General features: G+C 36.1%; 1 protein-coding gene and 1 long non-coding RNA gene across 2 annotated transcripts in view; one reads left to right on the forward strand and one right to left on the reverse strand.

Moving 5' to 3' along the window:
- Positions 1 to 16,094, reverse strand: part of LOC141447108 (opioid-binding protein/cell adhesion molecule-like) — a 771,975-nt gene that overhangs the window by 234,222 nt on the left and 521,659 nt on the right. The gene's annotated exons all lie outside the window — the stretch shown is intronic.
- Positions 3,242 to 4,578, forward strand: LOC141447107 (uncharacterized). Its single transcript, XR_012454146.1, has 2 exons — positions 3,242 to 4,158; positions 4,233 to 4,578. It is a non-coding gene; the product is annotated as an uncharacterized lncRNA (long non-coding RNA).

Consider the following 16,094-nt stretch of genomic DNA (forward strand, 5'->3'; position numbering starts at 1 on the left):
CAGAGTAGGATGTACCAATAAGGGAAGAGTAATCTGTCTACGTCACACGCTTGCCTGTGTTGCTGACAAGTTTTTTTTTTTTAAAAAAAAAACCTCTCCTGTCTCTCTAAGTACCAGCCTGTTCATCGGTTCACAAGGATTGTAGTATTAGGATAAATATAAATAGCAAAGACGGCGAATAAGAAATGGTGACCAACTTACATCCCTAAATCTAGCAGATTTTCAGACAGAAATGATCTTTACTACTTCTGGTATGCTGCTTAATGGGAAATATTGCATTGAAATAGTTATTTTCTTAAATTTATTTAAGATTAAATAATTACATCTTTAAGAAATATCTGTAGTTAAACAGATAATGGCAAATTGACCATAACCGAACTGGGAGAATCACTCAACAACAGATCATTTTGCTAGCCACTTTTATCTGCAAAATATTTGTTCAGTAATGAGTTGACCACCATTTAACTTGATTCTAATTCAGTAAATCTTAAAAGATTTGTTAAATAACAGTTCAATAAGTGCACAAAAAAGAACAGTTAGTGAACATGAAACGTGACCCACAATTTTCTTTTACCTACTTCTCAAGAAAATAACCTTTATTCCAAATTTTCTGTTTACCATTAGCGGAGAAAACAAGACGTTAAACAAGAAAAATCTTTTATTTTTTATGTTTTTATTGAGAAAATTTTTTTATTGCAAAATTTGATTCTTCATTAAATACCTACGGAGGAAAGATTAGTCAAAAAAATTAAACTTCTATTTTTCATAGAAATAATTAAGTATAAAGAATTGGCGAATCACAGTGGAAGAACGGAAGAGTGAAAAGTAGGTTGGTTTGAAGAGCCAATCAGAAGCTAGAACTGTTTATTTAACCACGCCTACTTCCCCATGTATGTCCACACCACGCCCTCTTTGGCTCGCAATAAAATGGCCGATTGCTATTTTTCATTTTCTACTTTATATTACTTTTGATCAACGAAAATATTAGCCAATTTTATTTAAATTAGAAATTTTATGCAACAGAAGAATACGAGAGCACAATCTACGCACAGTTAATAACAAATAAATAACTACTTGTAATAGTTGAGGTCTTAATAATTATTTAATAAAGTCCCTTTAATTGAGTACTTATAAAGAAGTTTTGATTAAAAAAATAATTAGTAAAGTGCTTTAATAATAATTGCCTATTTTAAAAATATTGTAAAGTTTTTGTCCTTTTACTAAAAACTTTACTTACAACTAGTGACTGCAACTAGTTCATTTAATAATATGTGGGTATGATAAATAATAAAACTCGCAAAAACTTATAAGTAGTAACCTGATTTATTAACATGTTAACATTACTAACATTATCATTTACTAGCAACTAACGCTATTCATTACAGTTACCATTTACAGCAGTCAGTTTACTGTTGCTTACTCACTACGTAACACCACAAAACTCCGCACTGCACCGAATTGTGCTAGACTGAACTGCACTAGCGAAACTCTAACTGACTAACTGCCCAACTGGCTAACTCTGCCGAACTCCGACTCAGCTCTGACTCTCTTCAACCGAGACTCCCTGGAACTCTGTCTGACTGCAACGCCAACTGCGACTCCCCCCACTCCAACTCCGTCTACCTCACTCCCGCCAGCCACTCACTGGCTGGGAAAACACATACTGCCACCACCCCAACTGGGGCCACTCCCTTTGCTGGCTTTTACACAGTGGTGGACTGTTATAAGCTACGGTCACTAAACTCCTAGAACAATCTAGCCCCTTTCTTCTCCGGCTTAGGTAAAGCCTGGCCTTTTGTTTACACAGTGGTGGGCCGCTATAGACCCCGGTCAGCAAACTCCCAGAACAATCCAGGCCTTTCTTCTCTGCTTAGGTCTACTTCAATATGCATCTGTCTACTTTGTTTTTAAAACTTCAACCTTTGGAGATATTATCTTTAGCAATATTGAAGATTGGTCAATAAAATGTTTGCAGATAAATTTCTTTTTTTATACCGACGTTTCGGCAGAGTTATTACCTTCTTCAGGGTATTCTAAATTTGTTGAGTTATAGAAATCAACTTCATCATCAAAACTGTGTTTTAGGATTGGTGGTTGTGGATGTTGTTGACAAAAAATAGAGGATTAGAGTAAATTTGTATAAAAAGGAGGGCATTATGATCAAGTTGAAATTATGATTAAAAATATATATCTTCTAGAATTTCAACTGAAAATCAATTATGATATTCTTAAAAAGAAAAGAATAAAATTGTAAAAAGGATGAAGTGAGGTTTAATTCACTTTAAGTTCTATTTATAGAAATAAAAGAGGATTCATTTATATTCTAACTGGGACAGCCTTTCGTGGCCGCTGGCTAAATTCCGTCAAACAAAAATATGGGACAGCAAATCAATGTGACCCTTTCGCTCACTTTGCTAAAAACCAAACAAACGCTTAAATTATTTTTTTATTGCGAGAATCTAGACAGATAATTTTTTTCATCCTCGAAAATATTTGGAAAAATGATTGGTTAGAGAAGTCTCATGATATAAACTGTGCCAGGGCCATGTAAATAAAGAAATCTTAACAATTTAATTATTATAATTATTTAAATTGCAGATAAAAACTGTCCATCAAATTGTGGATAGTCGACAGTTCAAATTGTTTATTGTGGGCCCGAGCGGGGTCATTACTGAATGGCAATCTGGTCTTTCTTTCTCTCGTAGAAGCTAGTTGGTGCCCTCTTTGGACATTGTGGATTAAGGAGACTTGAACCTTTCTTTAGATGTTAAGAGATGGAATTGCAAACACCCATCAATCTTATGACGGATTGTTTGGGGTTCAAATTGGTTAGTTTTGAGACTAGAACGGAGTAGGTTGATGGAAGAGGATCTTCGGCTGTTTTCTCTGAAGTTTGTTGCTCGATTTCTTTTGACAGCTGCGATTCTTGGGTGGTTCAAGCCCTAGAACTGGATTTTCATCCTAGATCACTTGCTGTTCGTTTATTATAATTTTTTAAAGGGTTAGCTGTAGATACCTAGAAGGATTTCGGATTACGAAGTGTTTTTCTTACCAAAAATACGAATAACAAACCCAGGTATAAGCAGCTATTTTAGCTTCTAACGTGCCGACAAGCCTTTCAAAGTATGTATTGGAGACCGGAAGGCTTGGAGACGTGGACCCTCCCAGTTCTGGGAGTTTCGATGTGGTATACAGATGGTTCCAAGACGGAGGAGGGTGTGGGAGCGGGAGTGGACGGGGCGAAGCCGAAATGTAGCTTTTCGATTAGCCTAGGAAAACTAGCTACAGTTTTTCAGGCTGAGCTAGCTGCAATTAGGTTCTGTGCTACCGAGATTGTTGGACGAGGAATAGCTAATTCTAAGGTCGTGATTTTCTCGGACAGCCAGGCGGCTCTACGAGCTATTAGTTCCTACTATGTCAATTCAAGGCTGGTAATGGGACTGTATGGGTGCCCTGAAGGGAAATTAGTGAACAAAAAAGGTCTTTCTGGTTTGGGTACCTGGTCATTCAGGACATAAAGGAAACGAGGTGGCAGATTTATTGTTCCGGGAAGGCTCTGTGGGACACTTAGGTCAGATTAGGTCTCAGGAGTGGTGGCTCAACAGAGACAGGCGAAGGAGTTCATTAGGGGCTATTCGCCGAGGCTGACTGCAGTATTAATCCGTCAAGGCAGTGCGGCTATCCAGGATAATTGTAGGCCTATTAACTGGGCCACTGCAGGCTCAGAAAACACATGCAACGCATGGGCCTGGCAGATGACAGAGCCTTTGTAGGTTCTGTCAGGAAGAAGAGCTGGAAACGGGCACTGCACGTGTCGTGTCAGTGTGAGGGGCTTGTCCAGGCTAAGGATGTTAATTCTCGAGGAGGAAAAACCAAGGCCTTTGAGCTTTTACCCAGGAGTCGCTCTCCAGCATTAAGAGTCTGATTAAAAGGGCAGGTCTGGAGAGTGAGCTTTAGAGTGAGGGGAGCCACAATAGATCCAAAGGGTGTTAGTGCGCAACACATGGGTTGCTATTTTTGAATAAGTATTGAACATATGGGTTTTATTTTAGAACAACTATCATATGATTTATGTGTTAAGAACTTTATTAGAATTCAGTTTGTAGTTAAGTTGGTATTTGGTTTTGGGTTTTGGATCTGGAGAAGCAGACAAATGTGGTAAATGTCATATTTATTGTTAATTTGATAGCATATATTATTCATATAAGTACCAAAATATTTATTGTTTATAGAAACGAGTTACGAGTTGCGAGTTGTGAGTTCTGAGTTGAGAACTTTTTGGTTGAATAAACTCCGTTGCACAGAATCCTGTTGTTTTGATCTGGATCCAAATACAAAGGGGTCACAATGGCGTAGGCCTTGAGGCCACCCTAATCTAATCTATTCTATTCTAACGTGCCGAAAAAAAACGTAAATCTCAATTGGGTACACTTCAAGAGTTACAATCTGTCGACCGGGCTACCCCCTATGACCTGGGGTCCTAACAAGAGAAGATAAAGAACTGTCATCGTCAGTGATAACAGAGTTGGCCTGTAAAGAACTTTGAAGTGAATAAAATGATTTATTGAAAGATAATAATTGCTGTAATCAGTTAAGATTGTAGTTATTTTTTTAAATACATGAACGGACCCACTTTAGTTAACATCCACAAAAAATAAATAAAACAAATAGTAAGAAGCCATTATTACTTTTAAATTAGAAGGTAACGTGAATTCATAACCTTTTTATTAGACACAATAAATGTTTAATGCGCTGTTTTTATGTGGGTAAGAAAGTTCTAAGTACTTTCAGAGCGTTCTCCGCCACAGACGACATATCTAAATAATGAAATGCTGCTGTCTAGTAATTATTAACTTAATTCAGCTGTTTTTACAATGTCTGCTACCATTTACTAAATGAATTGTCATTTACATTTAGCAATACCACTTTCTATAGGTAACGATGAAACACAGTTCAAAGAAGTAAAACTGTAAGTTAATTAAAGGAAAAAATATAATTATAAATAAATACAGATGGCAAATAATAAAATCTAAAATGAAAATCTGGTCTAATTAAATCTGGTGAAAGTACAAAAGGAAAATGTTATTCAACATAAAAATGTTTACATTCCTAAACAAAAAAAATACATTTTTTATGTTAGGGTTTTAAAATTTTGTTGTAGCAAAAGTATTATAATTAAATTTCTGAAAAGTTATTAAATTAAAAATATTTCTGTGCTTTTTTTATTCACTTTTTTTTCATAAAATAAATAAATATTATCTGAAAAGTTTGAATTTATAAGTACGAGGGTCGTTTGAAAAGTCCGTGCAAAGTCAGAGAGATAGCACTACTGGCGCGTATCGAGGTTATGTTTAGTTAGTAGCATCTCTTGGAAGAACACACACCAAGTTTCAGCCAGATCGGTCTATTTCTTTGTGTTTGGCATTCGTTTGAATCGAGGAAGTCGAGTGATTTTCAAAAAATGGACGAAAAAGAATTTCGTGTGTTGATTAAACACTACTTTATGAAAGGCAAAACGCCTCAGGAGACTAAAGAGAAGCTTGATAAACATTATGGTGACTCTGCACCTTCGATTAGAACAGTTTATAAGTGGTTTCAAAATTTTCGGAGTGGCCATATGGGCACAAGTGACGCTGAACGTTCTGGACGCCCTGTTGAGGTTACTACTCCAGAAATCATTGATAAAATCCATGATATGGTGATGGATGACAGAAAAGTGAAGGTGCGTGAGATTGCTAGTGCTGTGGGCATCTCGAATGAACGGGTACATAATATTTTGCATCAACATTTGGACATGACAAAGCTATCCGCAAGATGGGTGCCGCGATTGCTCACGCTTGACCAAAAACGAAATCGTGTGAAGTGTTGCAAGGACGGTTTACAGTTGTTCCAGAAGAATCCGCAGGACTTTAAGCGTCGTTTCGTCACTGTGGATGAAACATGGATACATCACTACACTCCTGAGACCAAAGAACAATCTAAACAATGGGTTACCAAGGGGGAATCTGCGCCAAAAAAGGCGAAGACCGTTCCTTCGGCCGGAAAGATTATGGCGACTGTCTTTTGGGATTCGCAAGGAATAATCCTCATCGACTATCTGAAAAAGGGTAAAACTATTACAGGTGCATATTATTCATCGTTATTGGACCGTTTGAAAACCGAGCTGCAAGAAAAACGCCCACGATTGGCCCACAAAAAAGTCCTTTTCCATCACGACAACGCACCAGCTCACACCTCAGCAGTTGTGGTCGCAAAATTAATAGAAATAGGGTTCCAACTCGTTTCACATCCCCCCTATTCTCCAGACTTGGCTCCCTCGGACTACTATTTGTTCCCCAATATGAAGAAATGGCTGGCGGGAAAAAGATTTTATTCAAACGAGGAGGTGATTGCAGAAACGAATGGCTATTTTTCAGACTTGGACAAATCCTATTATTCGGAAGGGATCAACTAACTAGAGCAGCGTTGGACGAAGTGTATAAGCCTAAAAGGAGACTATGTTGAAAAATAAAAAAGGTTCACCCTAAAAAATTAAGTAGTTTTTATTTTTGCACGGACTTTTCAAACGACCCTCGTAAATATAATTTTGCAAGCACGTTAATGGTACTTTAATATAAGAAAAAAGTACTGTTTTGCTACCTTTACAAGTTTTATTAATTACTATTATGAAATCCATCATCTCGTTTCATTCCCATCCAACGATACTTTATTTTAAATCATTAATGTAGTAGTAATAAAGTTTATTTAAATGGAAAAACAAAATACAATGTACAATATTTTGAAGCAGAACAAAAAAAAACTTTCAACGGCATGGTATCTACCGTCTGCTGGAGTTTGACACGTATATTATTTACACAATTGGGGGGAAAAAAAGTTGAAATTAATAATTTTACGTAAATAAATAAATAAATAAAAAACATTTTAAATACAGGTTTGACTAAAAAAAACAAAAAAAGAGAAAATAAATGAATTTTAAAAAGTTCATTCACTTTCATGAATTTACAAAAGCTCCTCTCAGATGATTGCAAAATCAGGAAACAGGCTCATTGAGGACTTTTCCTCTAAACTTCCAAGAATGAGCTGCGTAATGGATGAGCTGAGGCCAATCTATACCATTCAACAAACTTAAAAATCTTTCTAGAGAGAGATATCTCTCTCCAAAAACTGCCAAACGAATAGGCGACAGGGCAGGGCAGGTAGCAACAAAGTGGAAAGTGTCTTCCTTCTCCTCAAGATCACATAGAGGGCATTCTACTCCAGACTGTTGTTGGTCATAGGGCTTATAATTAAGTCTCATCAGTTCTCCTCTCAGCTTGAGAGCCCAACGTACAGAAGATAAACTATTGAGAGTGTCTACCCTCTCACTGAGTAAATTAGCACATCTCACGTCATGATCTAACAATTTATAAATTGTAAATCTATGAGTGGAGCTTGCTCTTTCCTTAAATTTATTTTTTGCGTTCAACCTCACTTGGTCTACCAAGCTCCCAATCTGAGAACTGAGGGTGGCGCCATCAGTTGTGCTAAAATTAATTGACACTTCATATTTACCAGCCAAATCCCTCCATCTACCAGCCCAGGAGATACCTTCTTTTATAACTTCCTCAGCAACTATCCGGGGATATCTATGAAGGTCCATTCTCAGAACTTTTCCTATGTACCGGGCATGAAGTTCAAAGGTATGTACAAAAAGAGGGTTTAGTCCCGTCTCCAAGTGTAAAATATAAATCATTAATATGTAATTATACGCAAGTGAGCTATTAAAATATGTGCTGAGGAAAACCTGCGGATGGAACCTAGAAATAGGGAGATTCTTATCTTTTCGGACAGCCAGGCTGCACTGAAGGCTCTTGTATCCTTCAGAATGACCTCTTCCCTGGTTTGGGAATGCAGGAAGGCCCTAAAACTACTGGCGCGGCACAACAAAGTTCGGCTGGAATGGGTGCCGGGTCATGTAGGGATTGAAGGGAATGAGATGAATGGCCAGGAATGGAGCTAATACTCCTTTCATCGGTCCGGAGCCTGTCCTGGGGATCACCAGGGAATCGGTTCACAGATTAGAGCTGGAGGGAGCACGAAAAGAACTGGGTGATCGATGTCCTGGGGTTAAACACAGCAAGACCATGATGCCTTGGCTGTGTAAGCAAAGAACCAAAGAGACCCTGTGTTTGGGCAGAAATCAGATTACTCTGATTACAGGCCTATTCATAGGGCACGGTAGGTTCAAGAAGCATCTGCGCAAGGTGGGGCTCATCAGCTCGGAACCGTTGTGCAAATTATGTCAGGAAGAGAAGGATGCGGCCTCTCACCTGTTGTTCGATTGCGTTGCAATCGAGCGGTTGCGCTATGAAACCTTTGGAACCTTTGAGACCGAAGGAGGTAGTAGCGCAAAAAGAACTGGTAGGGATAGTCCTCAGCCTCTTTAGAAGGGGAGGGTTCGCTTACTAGAACTAAGAAGGGAGTGGCACAACAAGTCTTCTGTGGCTGCGGTGCCATGGGGCGTAGGTCCCGTCCCATCTACTATCTAATCTAATCTAATACGCAAGTGAATTTGTATACTATGTTGCAGTTTTAAAATTTACCCAATGTAATAAAATGCAATAAGAATATTATTTGGGATGTTTCCTTTATCTTACCAATAGAACTGCCAAGTATTTTATACGGAGAGGGTTGGTGGGAGTCAGCCAAATGATAAGTGGTTGGTGCATGTTTGGTCTCCGCATTAGAGATTGGGGAATTACGCACACAAATAGAAGCTCTCAACCCTTGTGCAATGCCCGTTTTTACCTATTAGATAGAGATTCTGACCTCAGTACGAGCATGATTTCATTTTGCACAGAATTCAAAAAGCTCTTTTCTTCCTTGTAAAACGCTCTTGCGTCTCTAGTTTTAACTAGAGCAATGCATAAATGAAGCGGTGCAAGATTTTTTTTTGAATGAGCACAGAATGCTCTGTAATCTGTAAGCCCCCAGAGATTGCAGAAAAAGTCGCTTTAGTGACTATATTAAACGTTGTTAGACTATGTTAGACGTTGTAAACTTTTGGTTGTTTTTGCCCTGCGTTCGACGTGTATACACTGTCATTGTCTGATTTTAATTTCGCACATTGTGGAGTTTTTAAAAAAATAAAACTAAATTCCACGCTTAACTGGTTAAGTAATTCTAGGACTAAAGAAATCTTGCTGACTATTTATTTTCGATTAGTTTAATTTTAATAATTGAAAAGTTGAATTGAATAAAATATTCAGGGCCCGAAAATGTGATAGGGGATGAGAAATGTGTCCTTCAGAAACAGGCAAGACACTAAACAATTTTTTAAAAGGAAAATAGTAATGATTGAGCAGTACCCTAAAGTACATTTTTTTTTTTAAAAAAAAAAAAAGGTGCTTTAAAAGTAACTCGAAATAAGGAAGAAAAGATGGAAACTGTATAAATAAGGAGCAAGTAAGATAGAAGAAAATTTCTAGCTCTTTCTCTTAGTGTTCCACTATAAGAGGTCTTGTCGGCGCCAACATTGTGGCAAGAGTTAGATAAGAACTGAGTGAGAAGCACTCTCTACCCTGGACAACTCCCTAGGCGCTTCTACTAGAGCCAGTGAGATGGCTATGACTGCTATAGCAGACAAGTCTGATGAAACTAGAAAATAAATTCTCTTCTCATAACAATGTTATCTCGCTTAGGTTAAAGCTAAAAGAGGAAAAAATAAAAAAGGTGAGAGAGAAAAATAAGGGAACGTAAGAGGCATGACTTACCTACCAGCTCACTAAAACTACATACAACATACTAAATACTACCTCAACACTTTGTACCTCACTTTACACTTTGTTTTTTCCATTATTCTTTTTCGTTTTTTTGCTTTAAATAAACAGAAATATCTTGACTTTATTTCTCAATTTACGAAGCAAATACGAGTATGTAATATGTAATAAGCAAATATGTAATAAGGACGTAATAACTAGATGAAAAATGATAAAGATATCTATTTACTCGCAGAACACAAACAGTTCTACTCGTTTTTTTTAAAAAACATTCGTTCAAATTGCGTACAAAGATCCAGGTACTTTGGCACCTGAGCAATTTATTAGAACATCTTTGTCTTAAGATAATCTCCTATTAATACATATGAGTGTCCATCTTCGAAAAGAAAAAGCTGTAGAAAACTTATTTGCTTCGGAAAATTCATTAGCTCTTCAAAACCTGTTAATTTCCTGTATAGTTCAAGAAAAATCTGTGTTTTTATACAATTATTTAGCATACGAGGTGTGTTCAAAAAGTAACGGGAATTTTTAAATTTCGCGGGTTTGGAGAGTCTGATTGTAAAATTTTTTTTTTTATTATGTTGGTACACATGCCCCTGAAGTACGATAAAATTTTCAGTAATATTCATTGTTTACTTCTTAAGTGGCAGCCGTTAAGGTTAGACGTGTTTTTCGAGCTTGGCGATTTTTGTTTGTTAAAAAAAATGGATCAAAGAATTTGTATTAAATTTTGCGTAAAAAATGAAATAAAGTGTATGAAATGTTAATAAAGGCATATGGTGAGTCTGCTATGAGTAAAACAAGGATTTACGAGTGGTATAAGCGTTTCCAAGATGGCCGCGAAAACGTTGAAGATGACGAACGACCTAGACGTCCAAGCACATCAACAACCGATGAAAACGTGAAAAAAGTGAAAGAAATGGTTATGAACGATCGCCGAATCACAATCAGAGAAGTCGCTGATGATGTTGCCATATCAATTGGCTCATGCCATGAAATTTTTTCGGATGTTTTGGGTATGAAACGTGTGGCAGCAAAATTTGTTCCAAAATTGTTGAATTTCGAACAAAAACAGCGGAGAATGGAAGTTGCTCAAGAGTCACTCAATGAAGTCGACAACGATGCGGATCTACTGAAACGTGTTATAACAGGTGACGAAACATGGGTTTACGGATATGATGTCGAAACTAAGGCTCAATCGTCCCAGTGGAGGCATTCTGGATCGCCAAGTCCGAAAAAGGCTCGACAAGTGCGGTCGAATGTGAAGGTTATGCTCACTGTGTTCTTCGATTTTAATGGCATAGTGCATCATGAATTCTTGCCACAAGGTCAAACAATCAATAAGGAGTACTACCTACAAGTTCAACGCCGTTTGCGTGAAGCAATCCGAAAAAAACGCCCGGATTTGTGGCAAAACAATTCATGGATTTTGCACCACGATAATGCACCTGCTCACACTTCATTGCTTGTTCGTGAATTTTTGGCCAAAAACAAAACTTTAACGATGCCCCAGCCTCCATATTCGCCAGACATGGCTCCATGTGACTTTTTTCTATTTCCAAACATAAAGAGAACATTAAAAGGCCGTCGTTTTACAAGCATAGATGACATTAAAAGCGAATCGCTGAAAGAGCTGAAAGCTATCACAAAGATCGAGTTTCAGAAGTGTTTCGAGGATTGGAAAAAGCGCTGGCACAAGTGTATTGTATGCGAAGGGGACTACTTTGAAGGCGACAATATTAATGTAGATGAATAAATAAATATTTTTTTCAAAAAACGAAAATTCCCGTTACTTTTTGAACACACCTCGTATTTTTTTTTCAAATTAACTAAAGAATAACACACAGATCTAAACTCGTTAAACGAAAATCCTTTCTTTTGAAATTGGTACCTAACACTCATTTAACCTCATACACCATTTTCTTCCTGTTATTTTATTTTATTATTTATAATGTAAATTTTATATTTTTGAATATAGCCTTTAAATAAATTAATTATTAAATTACACGTTTGCAAAAAATCGTACTGGATTTGATGATTCTGATCAGTTATATTCTTGTGGTAGGTGAATTCCTTTCATAATGCCGACGATGTTTTGAGGCCTACTTTTTTGCAATTAATAAGTAATTTCTGCATCTTCAATTTTTAAAATAACCACTATTCATGGTACACCTTTCGAAAGGTGATTGTATGCAGATGTTTTTTCATGAATAGTGCACGTTTTAAACTTATATAATATTTTTGAGAAAAATGAAGTCAAAGTTTTGGCGAAAAAATTAGAAACTAGATATTTTTTATGTTTAGGCCACAAAATGAAACACTTGATATTATTATTTTGGAATATAAATTAGCTTATTTAAAAGGAAATTTAACCTTCTTTCTAATGAGCTTATTGATATTGCTGTAGCTTTAATAGTTTGAGAAATGCAGACAACTGGTTGCTAAAAAGTAGTAATACCTTGAAAAAACATAAAATTAAAAATATCTATAAAACGAAGCCGAATTGAGCCATAGTTTATATAATTTTTTTTTTTTGTTGCAAATGATGCCCAGAATTGCCTCCCGAAATAACGGTAGCCATATGCTGAACACTCTGCTTGCTTACTGACCCTTTGTAACTTATAACCAGTTAACTTCGAAGGCGTCCCTTGGGACTGGCAAAAGGTCGCTTCTGGTACTGAGCGACTGAAAAAGTTACAGTTGCTCTTCGCGATACCATCAAAGTCTTGGAAATGAAGCATAGAAAGCAGAGCTTCTTCCAGCCGAAAACCCAGCTATCAAATCATAAATACTCCCCATTTCTATTCTCCAACTATTACTTCAAAAAACTCAAATTATTTGCTCCTTTTTCTGCATATAAAACAGAACTATATGAAAATCACAATAATAAAACGCAATGTTCAGATTAGAGCATTTAGAATTCCATCGATATTAGACATTAATGTTTACTTTGAGCCTAATTAATTAGGCAATTATTTGCCAATAATGAATATAGCCTAAAGCTAGAGATTATAATCCTCAGGCTACATTCAACTATCAGCTAATTCCAGACAGAAGCTATTCATGCTATACAAGTGTTAAATTCGATATTTGTTCTATTTATCCTCATTTTTTTTAATTCTGATTAATTAATACCACAAATGGATGTACTTTTATTTGATAAATTTCACTTTTGTTTTGCTGGTGGCAAAACAGAAAAGTGAATCACTATTTTTGATTAAATGATAATCGGTAATTTATATTAGGTACACGATTATTCAGGTTTTAATTTTACCAAGCAAGAAATTTTTGACTTCATTCCATTGCTAATTTTTACGTCCCTTTAAAATCGGGTAAGAATTCACTTAAAATTTAATTATATATTGTAACGGCTTTTGGGATGGTTTTCTTTGTCTGAATCAAATCTAACAATCCAAACATCAAGCAGCAATAATTAAAAAAGAGTTTTCTTCGACTAATCAAATTAATTACCCATGTTTTCAAGGCCCAATTAATAATTTTTTATATTAAATTAGACCTAGCTTATTATTTGTAATCATTCAAATTTTCTATTACAGAGTTGCTTGTTAATTTTTTTTAAATTTTAATTGGGTAATGTTGTGCAGAGGTATTAAAAGATATAGAAGTTTCAATTTTAAGGTGTGGCTATTAAATAACGAGACTGATGCTGTAAAACATTTTATTTTAAATTTATAAATATTTAGTTATTATCACCTTCAATATACACCCCTCCCCTATCCCTACAACGCTCCATGCGAATTTACCATTGTTCGAAACAGTGCTGGAAGTCTTTTTCTGTGAGCTTCTGCATGATACGTGCCGCTTTTTCTTTCACAGCTACAACGGACTGAAATCGTGTTCCTTTTTAATGCAGATTTGACTTTGAGGAACCAGATAAAAGTCATATGGGGCCAGATTAGGCGAATAAGGCGGATGGCCTAAAAAACTGGGATGTTGTACTTGGCTAGCAAACGTCTTTACAGACAATGCAGTGTGAGCCGGCGCGTTGTCTTGATGGAGAACCCCGTGACTTGTTCTTCACACAAATCGGGTCGTTTTTTTCCTTACTCTTGCACGGAGTTGAGCAAGCATCTCACGGTAGAAATGTTGATTAATTATAATCGATATTTTCATCCGTTTTAGACGTGGAAGGGCGACCCGGACGGTCATCATCTCCGAAGTCTTCTCGGCCATCTTGGAAACGCTTGAACCTCTCAAAAAAATCGCGCACGTGATAAAAATTCATCGCCATAAACTTCTTTTAATAAAAGATAAGTTTCAGTAGCGATTTTACCAAGTTTCATCTGGAATTTCACGACAATTCGTTGCTCTACTACATGTGTAGTACCATGTATTCGGCAAAAAGAAACAAACAGCTCTTACACAAACGACGGTTGCGGGTCAGACAGATTTCTCTACAAACACGTGAGACGCTGCAATCGAAAGAGTAGACTTTACGCTGCACAGCTGTCGGTCGTTAGGATTTGGCGCATGCATAGTTCTTCTGTAGCAGCATCAGTCTCGTTATTTAATAGCCACACCTCGTATTATTTTATGAAGTCAAGTAAATAGAAAATGTAATCTCTTCTTTTATTTTCCATATTTTAATGTTCATATTCATTGAACCTTCAATATATCAATTTGGAATCTTTATTCTTAATAGAAAGTATTGTAGAAGATGATGTATTGAAGAGGTGACAAAAAGTACGTTTAAGTAAAAGTCAAAATTAAGTTCTTAAGTTTATGATATAACTATTAAATAAAGAATGCTGGTTATAATAAGAAGTTACACTTAATTATTCAACCATCGAAAATTTCCCAAGTAAATCATTTATATATTAATGCTCGGTCATAAATACAAATTAAAAATTAAGAAATTCACCAAGATATGGTTCGCACTAAGCATTCTAAGATGAGAAAATTTAGTTCTAATTAGGTGACGCGAGATCGTTACTAAATAATCAAGTAAAATACTGCGCAGCAGCTTGGCCGTAAGTCACTATTACACAATGTTGAAACTTAATATAGGAATTGCTTTTTAGAAAATTATGAATTTATTGCTTTACTTAAGGCAATTTTTCATTATTTTTTCATTTTTCAATTTCGCAGTGATGTAAGCCTTCTTTTGCCAGGGTAAATGGTTAAAAAAAATATCTCAAGAGAGTAAGAAATAATTATTTTCACCACTATGAATTGAAAGGATCTTTATGAATGGCCAGAAAGATTTGCCCGTCTTAAGTGCTACAGTATCCGAAACATCTTTGATCCCATTCAGTTATCCCAAAGTAAATAACAATAGCCATACAAGCCTATCCCAATAAAATGGGACAAAATCCCTGTACAAAGACTGTTGGTCACACACTGTCCGAACAAATAGAAATACGATTACTCGTATTATAAAAATTACATCGTTGCCAGAAAATTAATTTATTATTTTTCATTAACATTAAGGAAATGTTGAGTAATGATTCTCCTGTACAAAATTTGGCAACAGTCAATGAAAGTGGTCTCGAAACATAATATTTGTAAACATTTTAGCGTTAAAAATTCATTTAACACTGCATTGCCAATCCGGAGTCAATTTGACTCCAAAAAAATAGGATTGGTCTCTGTTTCCTCACATCTCATAGCTATCCCGAAATGCTCTTAGATATGCTATCCCCACTCTCTCACCATTCGATAGTCACGAGCTGAAGACCGTGGAATTTTTAGTTTCTTTTTTGCAGATTAGTTTACTTGAATCATAAGAGTCATTTTGACTCCAGATTGGTAATATCCAGACCAGATTTTCTGTTATTAACTTGACTCCAGATTATTGCCTAAATGCTTATTTGCTAAATTTACATAATTTTCATAGAAAGTATCAAGGCACAAAAAAAAGCCTCTTTCTAGAACTGATTTTCTGTCCGAATTGCAGCAATAACTTGTAGCGACTTGGGTAATTTCCGATCCGTGTCAACAGCGCTCAGTAATTGAAAAAAAAAAAAAAAATGAAAAAGTCCCTGATCAGAAGGCAGCCAATCAGGGTTCTAGAAAATACTGAAATTCACTGCGATCCTAAGTTGAAATTGAATTCCTTCTGCGTGAAATGTTAAAGCCGATTTGTGTGGACAAAATTTGTTTTTTCGTTCTTAATTCCTATTCTTTCTGATCCTCTAATGCAAATTTTATTATTAAAAATGAAATCAATATAAAAATAAATTATGGAGTCAATATCACTCCACATTGGCAATGACTGACTAAATTTGAGCATTGGCAATGCAGTGTTAAAGGCTCTTTTTTTTAAAAAAGAGAAGTTGAAGTTTAATGTATTGCCACGTCTTCTGCAAATATCGG

The sequence above is a fragment of the Rhodnius prolixus genome, unplaced genomic scaffold, assembly GCF_049639745.1.
Source record: "Rhodnius prolixus isolate KJV_2025 unplaced genomic scaffold, Rpr scaffold_7, whole genome shotgun sequence".
Classification (NCBI taxonomy): domain Eukaryota; kingdom Metazoa; phylum Arthropoda; class Insecta; order Hemiptera; family Reduviidae; genus Rhodnius; species Rhodnius prolixus.